This window comes from Aethalodelphis obliquidens, unplaced genomic scaffold, assembly GCF_003676395.1.
Source record: "Aethalodelphis obliquidens isolate GAN/ISIS:26980383/991018 unplaced genomic scaffold, ASM367639v1 scaffold118, whole genome shotgun sequence".
NCBI classification, from domain to species: domain Eukaryota; kingdom Metazoa; phylum Chordata; class Mammalia; order Artiodactyla; family Delphinidae; genus Aethalodelphis; species Aethalodelphis obliquidens.
In genome coordinates, this window is record NW_020838062.1 from 1,782,422 (window position 1) to 1,792,790 (window position 10,369).

Genomic DNA, 10,369 nt, shown 5'->3' on the forward strand with positions numbered 1-10,369 from the left:
TGAGTGCATAGATATTTGCAGATGTTATATCTTTTTGATGGGTTGACCACTTTACTATTATACAATGACTTTTTGTTTCTTTTAACCATTTGTAGTTTAAAGTCTGTTTTTGTTTGACATAAATATACCTACCCCTCATTTTTTTTTTTTTTTTTTTTTTGGTTACCACTTACTTGAAATGTCTTTTTCCATTCCTTCACCCTCAGTCTGTGTGGGGTTTTTTTGTTTTTGGGGTTTTTTTTGCAGTACATGGGCCTCTCACTGTTGTGGCCTCTCCCATTGTGGAGCACAGGCTCTGGATGTGCAGGCTCAGCGGCCATGGCTCACAGGCCCAGCTGCTCCACGGCATGTGGGATTTTCCCAGACCAGGGCACGAACCCGTGTCCCCTGCATCGGCAGGCAGACTCCCAGCCACTGTGCCACCAGGGAAACCCCTATGTGTGTCTTTAAGGCTAAAATGAGTTGCTTGTAGGCAACATATTGTTGGATCTTGTTTTTTTATACATTCGGCCATTCTATATTTTTTGTTTGGAGAATTTAATCCATTTACATTAAAAGTAATTATTGATAAGTAAGGATGTACTATTGCCATCTTAATAGTTGTTAATAATTAGTTAACAATTGGTTAACTGATTTATTTGTAGACCCACTGTTCCTTGTTCCTTATCCCTCTATCTTTTTTTTGTGTTTTGATGTCTTGACTTCTTTATCATGTTCTTTTGTGTAATTACTACAGGTTTTTCCTTTGTGGTTATCATGAGGCTTACATAAAATATCTTAAAATTATACACCCTATTTTAAACTAATAACAAATTAACTTCAATAGAATGCTTAAGCTTTATACTTTTACTTCTCCTCCCCCTCTCATTTAGGTTATTGCTGTTACGACTTACATATTTCTTATACTGTGTAAACAATAACAGATTGTTATAGTCATGGTTATTTTTTACCACATTTGTTTTTTAACTTTTAAACTAGAGTTGTAAGTAAACTATGCACCACCATTACCATATTATAGAATCTAACTTTGACTATACCATTGCCAGTGAGTTTTACACTGCCTTCTTGTGTTTTTATGATGTTGATTAGCATCCATTAATTTCCACTCAAAGAGCTCCTTTTAGCGTTTTTTCATAAAGCAGGTCTAATGGTGATGAATTCACTCAACTTTTCTTTGTTCAGGAAAGTCTTTATCTCTCCTTCATTTCTTTTTTTTTTTATTTTTTTTATTTTATTTATTTATTTATTTATTTATTTTAACATCTTTATTGGAGTATAATTGCTTTACAATGGTATGTTAGTTTCAGCTTCACAACAAAATGAATCAGTTATATATATACATATATTCCCATATCTCTTCCCGCTTGCGTCTCCCTCCCTCCCACCCTCCCTATCCCACCCCTCCAGGTGGTCACAAAGCACCGAGCTGATCTCCCTGTGCTATGCGGCTGCTTCCCACTAGCTATCTACCTTACGTTTGGTAGTGTATATATGTCCATGCCTCTTTATCGCTTTGTCACCGTTTACACTTCCCCCTCCCCATAGCCTCAAGTCCATTCTCTAGTAAGTCTGTGTCTTTATTCCTGTTTCACCCCTAGGTTTTTCATGACATTTTTTTTTTAAATTCCATATATATGTGTTAGCATACGGTATTTGTCTCTCTCTTTCTGACTTACTTCACTCTGTATGACAGACTCTAGGTCTATCCACCTCATTACAAATAGCTCAATTTCGTCTCTTTTTATGGCTGAGTAATATTCCATTGTATATATGTGCCACATCTTCTTTATCCATTCGTCCGATGATGGACACTTAGGTTGTTTCCATCTCTGGGCTATTGTAAATAGAGCTGCAATGAACATTTTGGTACATGACTCTTTTTGAATTATGGTTTTCTCAGGGTATGTGCCCAGTAGTGGGATTGCTGGGTCATATGGTAGTTCTATTTGTAGCTTTTTAAGGAACCTCCATACTGTTCTACACAGTGGCTGTATCAGTTTACATTCCCACCAACAGTGTAAGAGGGTTCCCTTTTCTCCACACCCTCTCCAGCATTTATTGTTTCTAGATTTCTTGATGATGGCCATTATGACTGGTGTGAGATGATATCTCATTGTAGTTTTGATTTGCATTTCTCTCATGATTAGTGATGTTGAGCATTCTCTCATGTGTTTGTTGGCACTCTGTATATCTTCTTTGGAGAAATGTCTATTTAGGTCTTCTGCCCATTTTTGGATTGGGTTGTTTGTTTTTTTGTTATTAAGCTGCATGAGCTGCTTATAAATTTTGGAGATCGATCATTTGTCAGTTGCTTCATTTGCAAATATTTTCTCCCATTCTGAGGGTTGTCTTTTGGTCTTCTTTATGGTTTCCTTTGCTGCGCAAAAGCTTTTAAGTTTCATTAGGTCCCATTTGTTTACTCTTGTTTTTATTTCCATTACTCTAGGAGGTGGGTCAGAAAGAATCTTGCTGTGATTTATGTCATAGAGTGTTCTGCCTATGTTTTCCTCTAAGAGTTTTATAGTGTCTGGCCTTACATTTAGGTCTTTAATCCATTTTGAGCTTATTTTTGTGTATGGTGTTAGGGAGTGATCTAACTTCATACTTTTACATGTAGCTGTCCAGTTTTCCCAGCACCACTTATTGAATAGGCTGTCCTTTCTCCACGGTACATTTCTGCCTCCTTTGTCAAAGATAAGGTGACCATATGTGCGTGGGTTTATCTCTGGGCTTTCTATCCTGTTCCATTGATCTATCTTTCTGTTTTTGTGCCAGTACCATACCGTTTTGATAACTGTAGCTTTGTAGTATAGTCTGAAGTCTGGGAGCCTGATTCCTCCAGTTCCTTCTTTCGTTCTCAAGATTGCTTTGGCTATTCGGGGTCTTTTGTGTTTCCATACAAATTGCAAAATTTTTTGTTCTAGTTCTGTGAAAAATGCCAGTGGTAGTTTGATAGGGATTGCATTGAATCTATAGATTGCTTTCGGTAGTAGCGTCATTTTCACAATGTTGATTCTTCCAATCCAAGAACATGGTATATCTCTCCATCTATTTGTATCATCTTTAATTTCTTTCATCAGTGTCTTATAATTTTCTGCATACAGATCTTTTGTCTCCTTAGGTAGGTTTATTCCTAGATATTTTATTCTTTTTGTTGCAATGGTAAATGGGAGTGTTTTCTTGATTTCACTTTCAGATTTTTCATCATTAGTATATAGGAATGCCAGAGATTTCTGTGCATTAATTTTGTATCCTGCCACTTTACCAAATTCATTGATGAGCTCTAGTAGTTTTCTGGTAGTATCTTTAGGGTTCTCTATGTATAGGATCATGTCATCTGCAAACAGTGACAGCTTTACTTCTTCTTTTCCGATTTGGCTTCCTTTTATTTCCTTTTCTTCTCTGATTGCTGTGGCTAAAACTTCCAAAACTATGTTGAATAAGAGTGGTGAGAGTGGGCAACCTTGTCTTGTTCCTGATCTTAGTGGAAATGCTTTCAGTTTTTCGCCATTGAGGATGATGTTTGCTGTGGGCTTGTCATATATGGCCTTTATTATGTTGAGGAAAGTTCCCTCTATGCCTACTTTCTGCAGGGTTTTTATCATAAATGGGTGTTGAATTTTGTCAAAAGCTTTCTCTGCATCTATTGAGATGATCATATGGTTTTTCTCCTTCAATTTGTTAATATGGTTTATCACATTGATAGATTTGCATATATTGAAGAATCCTTGCATTCCTGGAATAAACCCCACTTGATCATGGTGTATGATCCTTTTAATGTGCTGTTGGATTCTATTTGCTAGTATTTTGTTGAGGATTTTTGCATCTATGTTCATCAGTGATATTGGCCTGTAGTTTTCTTTCTTTGTGACATCCTTGTCTGGTTTTGGTATCAAGGTGATGGTGGCCTCGTAGAAGGAGTTTGGGAGTGTTCCTCCCTCTGCTATATTTTGGAAGAGTTTGAGAAGGATAGGTGTTAGCTCTTCTCTAAATGTTTGATAGAATTCGCCTGTGAAGCCATCTGGTCCTGGGCTTTTCTTTGTTGGAAGATTTTTAATCACAGTTTCAATTTCAGTGCTTGTGATTGGTCTGTTCATATTTTCTATTTCTTCCTGATTCAGTCTTGGCAGGTTGTGCATTTCTAAGAATTTGTCCATTTCTTCCAGATTGTCCATTTTATTGGCATAGAGTTGCTTGTAGTAATCTCTCATGATCTCTTTTATTTCTGCAGTGTCAGTTGTTACCTCTCCTTTTTCATTTCTAATTCTATTGATTTGAGTCTTCTCCCTTTTTTTCTTGATGAGTCTGGCTAGTGGTTTATCTATTTTGTTTATCTTCTCAAAGAACCAGCTTTTAGTTTTATTGATCTTTGCTATTGTTTCCTTCATTTCTTTTTCATTTATTTCTGATCTGATTTTTATGATTTCTTTCCTTCTGCTAGCTTTCGGGTTTTTTTGTTCTTCTTTCTCTAATTGCTTGAGGTGCAAGGTTAGGTTGTTTATTCGAGATGTTTCCTGCTTCTTAAGGTGGGCTTGTATTGCTATAAACTTCCCCCTTAGAACTGCTTTTCCTGCATCCCACAGGTTTTGGGTCGTTGTGTCTCCATTGTCATTTGTTTCTAGGTATTTTTTGATTTCCTCTTTGATTTCTTCAGTGATCACTTCATTATTAAGTAGTGTATTGTTTAGCCTCCATGTGTTTGTATTTTTTACAGATCTTTTCCTGTAATTGATATCTAGTCTCATGGCGTTGTGGTCAGAAAAGATACTTGATACAATTTCAATTTTCTTAAATTTACCAAGGCTTGATTTGTGACCCAAGATATGATCTATCCTGGAGAATGTTCCATGAGCACTTGAGAAAAATGTGTATTCTGTTGTTTTTGGATGGAATGTCCTATAAATATCAATTAACTCCATCTCGTTTAATGTATCATTTAAAGCTTGTGTTTCCTTATTTATTTTCATTTTGGATGATCTGTCCATTGGTGAAAGTGGGGTGTTAAAGTCCCCTACTATGAATGTGTTACTGTCGATTTCCCCTTTTATGGTTGTCAGTATTTGCCTTATGTATTGAGGTGCACCTATGTTGGGTGCATAAATATTTACAATTGTTATATCTTCTTCTTGGATCGATCCCTTGATCATTATGTAGTGTCCTTCTTTGTCTCTTTTAATAGTCTTTGTTTTAAAGTCTATTTTGTCTGATATGAGAATTGCTACTCCAGCTTTCTTTTGGTTTCCATTTGCATGAAATACCTTTTTCCATCCCCTTACTTTCAGTCTGTATGTGTCTCTAGGTCTGAAGTGGGTCTCTTGTAGACAGCAAATATATGGGTCTTGTTTTTGTATCCATTCAGCCAATCTGTGTCTTTTGGTGGGAGCATTTAGTCCATTTACATTTAAGGTAATTATCGATATGTGTGTTCCTATTCCCATTTTCTTAATTGTTTTGGGTTCGTTATTGTAGGTCCTTTCCTTCTTTTGTGTTTCTTGCCTAGAGAAGTTCCTTTAGCAGTTGTTGTAGAGCTGGTTTGGTGGTGCTGAACTCTCTCAGCTTTTGCTTGTCTGTAAAGGTTTTAATTTCTCCATCAAATCTGAATGAGATCCTTGCTGGGTAGAGTAATCTTGGTTGCAGGTTTTTCTCCTTCAACACTTTCAATATGTCCTGCCACTCCCTTCTGGCTTGCAGAGTTTCTGCTGAAAGATCAGCTGTTAACCTTATGGGGATTCCCTTGTGTGTTATTTGTTGTTTTTCCCTTGCTGCTTTTAATATGTTTTCTTTGTATTTAATTTTTGACAATTTGATTAATATGTGTCTTGGCGTATTTCTCCTTGGATTTATCCTGTATGGGACTCTCTGTGCTTCCTGGACTTGATTAATGATTTCTTTTCCCATATTAGGGAAGTTTTCAACTATAATCTCTTCAAATATTTTCTCAGTCCCTTTCTTGTTCTCTTCTTCTTCTGGAACCCCTATAATTCGAATGTTGGTGCGTTTAATGTTGTCCCAGAGGTCTCTGAGACTGTCCTCAGTTCTTTTCATTCTTTTTTCTTTATTCTGCTCTGCAGTAGTTATTTCCACTATTTTATCTTCCAGGTCACTTATCCGTTCTTCTGCCTCAGTTATTCTGCTATTGATCCCATCTAGAGTACTTTTAATTTCATTTATTGTGTTGTTCATCGTTGCTTGCTTCATCTTTAGTTCTTCTAGGTCCTTGTTAACTGATTCTTGCAATTTGTCCATTCTATTGTCCATTCTATCTCCAAGATTTCGGATCAACCTTACTATCATTATTCTGAATTCTTTTTCAGGTAGACTGCCTATTTCCTCTTCATTTGTTAGGTCTGGTGGGTTTTTATCTTGCTCCTTCATCTGCTGTGTGTTTTTCTGTCTTTTCATTTTGCTTATCTTACTGTGTTTGGGGTCTCCTTTTTTGCAGGCTGAAGGTTCGTAGTTCCTGTTGTTTTTTGTGTCTGTCCCCAGTGGCTAAGGTTGGTTCAGTGGGTTGTGTAGGCTTCCTGGTGGAGGGTACTAGTGCCTGTGTTCTGGTGTATGAGGCTGGATCTTGTCTTTCTGGTGGGTGGGTCCACGTCTGGTGGTGTGTTTTGGGGTGTCTGTAGACTTATTATGATTTTGGGCAGCCTCTCTGCTAATGGGTGGGGTTGTGTTCCTGTCTTGCTAGTTGTTTGGCATAGGATGTCCAGCACTGTAGCTTGCTGGTCGTTGAGTGAAGCTGGGTGCTGGCGTTGAGATGGAGATCTCTCGGAGATTTTTGCTGTTTGATATTATGTGCAGCTGGGAGGCCTCTTGTGGACCAGTGTCCTGAAGTTGGCTCTCCCACCTCAGAGGCACAGCACTGAGTCCTGGCTGCAGCACCAAGAGCCTTTCATCCACAGGGCTCCTTAATTTGGGATGATCCGTTGTCTATTCAGGTATTCCACAGATGCAGGGTATATCAAGTTGATTGTGGAGCTTTAATCCGCTGCTTCTGAGGCTGCTGGGAGAGATTTCCCTTTCTCTTCTTTGTTCTGACAGTTCCCAGGGGCTCAGCTTTGGATGTGGCCCCGCCTGTGCGTGTAGGTCGCCGGAGGGCGTCTGTTCTTTGCTCAGACAGGACGAGGTTAAAGGAGCCGCTGATTCGGAGGCTCTGGCTCACCCAGGCCGGGGGGTAGGGAGGGTCACGGAGTGCGGGGCGGGCCTGCAGCGGCAGAGGCCGGCATGACGCTGCAGCCTGAGGCGCGCCGTGCGCTCTCCCGGGGAGCCGTCCCTGGATCCCGGGACCCTGGCAGTGGCGGGCTGCACAGGCTCCCCAGAAGGGCGTGTGGCTAGTGACCTGTGTTCGCACACAGGCCTCCTGGCGGCGGCAGCAGCGGCCTTAGCGTCCCATGTCCGTCTCTGGGCTCCGCACTCTTAGCCGCGGCTCGCGCCCGTCCTTGGAGCTCTCTCAAGCAGCGTTCTTAATCCCCTCTCCTCGTGCACCAGGAAACAAAGAGGGACGTAAAAGTCTCTTGCCTCTTCGGCAGGTCCAGACCCCTCCCCGGACTCTCTCCCGGCCAGCCGCGGCGCACCAACGCCCTGCAGGCTATGTTCACGCTGCCAACCTCAGTCCTCTCCCGGCGCTCCGACAAAAGCCGGAGCCTCAGCTCCCAGTCCCGCCCGCCCCGGCGGGCGAGCAGACAAGCCTCTCGGCTGGTGAGTGCCGGTCGGCCCGATCCTCTGCGCTGGAATCTGTCCGCTTTGCCCTCCGCACCCCTGTTGCTGTGCTCTCCTCCGCGGCTCCCAAGCTCCCCCACTCCGCCTCCCGAAGTCTCCACCCGCGAAGGGGCTTCCTAGTGTGTGGACACTTTTCCTCCTTCACAGCTCTCTCCCGCTGGTGCAGGACCCGTCCCTATCCTTTTGTCTCTGTTTAGTTTTTTCTTTTGCCCTAACCAGGTACGTGGGGGGTTCCTTGCCTTTTGGGAGGTCTGAGGTCTTCTGCCAGCGTTCAGTAGGTGTTCTGTAGGAGTTGTTCCATGCGTAGATGTATTTCTGGTGTATCTGTGGAGAGGAAGGTGATCTCCGCGTCTTACTCTTCTGCCATCTTCCCGGAAGTCTCTCCTTCATTTCTGAAGGAAAGTTTCACCAGGTATAGTATTGTGGCTGACAGTTTGCTTTTCTTCCTCTCTCATTCTTTTTGTTCTTTCTCCTCTGAAAAGATAATTTGAAGTGTCCTAACTTTCAGGTCACTGATTCTTTCTTCTGCATGGTTGAGTCTGTTTTCAAAACTCTAGAATTCTTCAGTTTAGTTATTGTATTTTTCAGCTCTAGGATTTCTGTTTGTTTTTGATGGTTTCTATTTCTTCATCAGACTTATTGTTTTGTTCATGAATTGTTTTTCTAATTTCATTTTGTTGCCTGTCTGTTCTTTTAGTTCATTAAACTTGTGTTCTTGTAGTTCATTAAACTTCTTTAAAGGGATTATTCTGAATTCTTTGACACTTCACAGACCTCCATTTCTTTAGGGCCAGTTATTAGAGCTTATTAGTTTACTTTGATGCTGTCATAGTTACCTGATTTTTTGTGATTCTTGATTCCTTATGTTGGTATCTGTGCATTTGAGTAAGTGGTCTCATCTTCCAGACTTTGCAGATTCACTTTGGAAGAGATAGTTCTTCATGAGTCAGCTCAGTTTGGATTTCTGAACACATCTGCTGGCAACATCCTTGGGCAGGTGGGGCCTGTCTGTTTTTGGATGAGGCAACTGTTTGAACTCTGAGATTAGGGATAGAGGGTTGTGCCACTAGATGAGAACACCTGAATAGGACTGCTGGCTTGGTTCCCTGCCCAAGTGAGTCTGTAGAATGGGTTCTGTTGTTGCCTGGATTCTCTGGTCAAGCTTTCTAGACAGTTGGGACACAGTACTATACTCAGTAGTAGGTGAGGCTGTGAATTAGCTTCCCTGCCCCAGCAGGTCAGCAGGATAGGACCCAGGGCCTGTTAAGGTCATTATTTGGGGACCCAAATCAGGCAAGAATGGGGACTGAATATCCTGGTCAGGCAAGGACACTAATTTTTCTCTTCAGACAGGGAAAGCCACAGACTGTGCTCTCAGTGCAAGTGCCACTATACACAGGGTTGCTGGATGGGCTATGCATCAGAACTTCCCAAGTGCTCTGATTAGGTTCCTTGGTCAGTCAGGCTGAAGGCTGTATTCAGCAATAAGTGGGACTAAAAATTAGTTTCCCTTCCTGGTGCAGTGTGAGAAGCATCTCCAAGGCCACCAAGGCTCTCTGTGGTCTTAAGCTGACTCATGCCCTAAGTTTCTTGACTGAACAGGAGCACTGGCTTTGCTCTGGATCAATCAGCTTTGCCCACCCTCCTCTCAGCTAGAGCAGTGCTGTGTTACACTGTTACACAGCCTTCAGGTATTCTCGCCATCCTTTCCTATCAGATGGGGATGGGGGCTGCTCTCCTGCCTGAGTGTGGGCAGACCCAGCTCCAGGGCTGACAAAACTCCTCATTTTAGAACCCAGATCTAGCAGACCTGCACCCCACTGAGTTCCCTGTTCAGACTACACCACCAGCTTGGTTCTGCAGATGAGCAAAGTCACTGGTTGGGACTACTTGGTCTCTGCAGGTAGGAATATAGTTTGCCAAGATCTGTGTACTGGTTTTTGGAAGTCCCTCCCCACTTCTCTGTCACAATCATATTTCAAGTGGTTGAGCCCCACAGATTCCACTGCAATCTCTGTGGGAAAAAAAAACAGAGTAGGGGCTCCCACAAAGCAACCCACAATGTTGGGGCAGGCTGGAGGTCACCTCTGGGCTCTCTCTTCTCAGTGAAGAAACTATAGGCTCATGGAGGATCTCTCTGCATGGTGCTACACTGGGGGAGGGGGTTGCAGTCAGCATGTAGTCACTCCTTTTACCTTTCTAATGCAGTCTGTCTTGGCCTCTGTGATGCAGAGATTGGGGTCACCCTCACTGCTATGTTCTAGGATTCTCTCAGTGGTGTCGTCTCCATAAATAGTTTTTAGTTGCTTTTCTTGCAGGGAGGGGGCAAAGACAAGAATGACACCTATGTTACCATCTTGGTGACTTCACTCTCAGTAACAGTGTTTGGATTAGAAGATTTATTCTCTACATATGAGTGGCAATTAAGGATTCCAACAATCTTCCATGGGCAGTAGCTCATTTAATCCCAGTGTTCCCTGGAATAGTTTTCTTATTATATTTATGTTATATAGAGGTTAAGTGACTTGCCCAATGTCATGCAGGTAAGACAATGGTATAACCCAGATTAGAACTCAGTATTCTTGCCTCCCAGTTCCTATGTCTTTTACCATTCACATTTGTTCTAACCACTAGCAGCTTTCCCCACAACCAT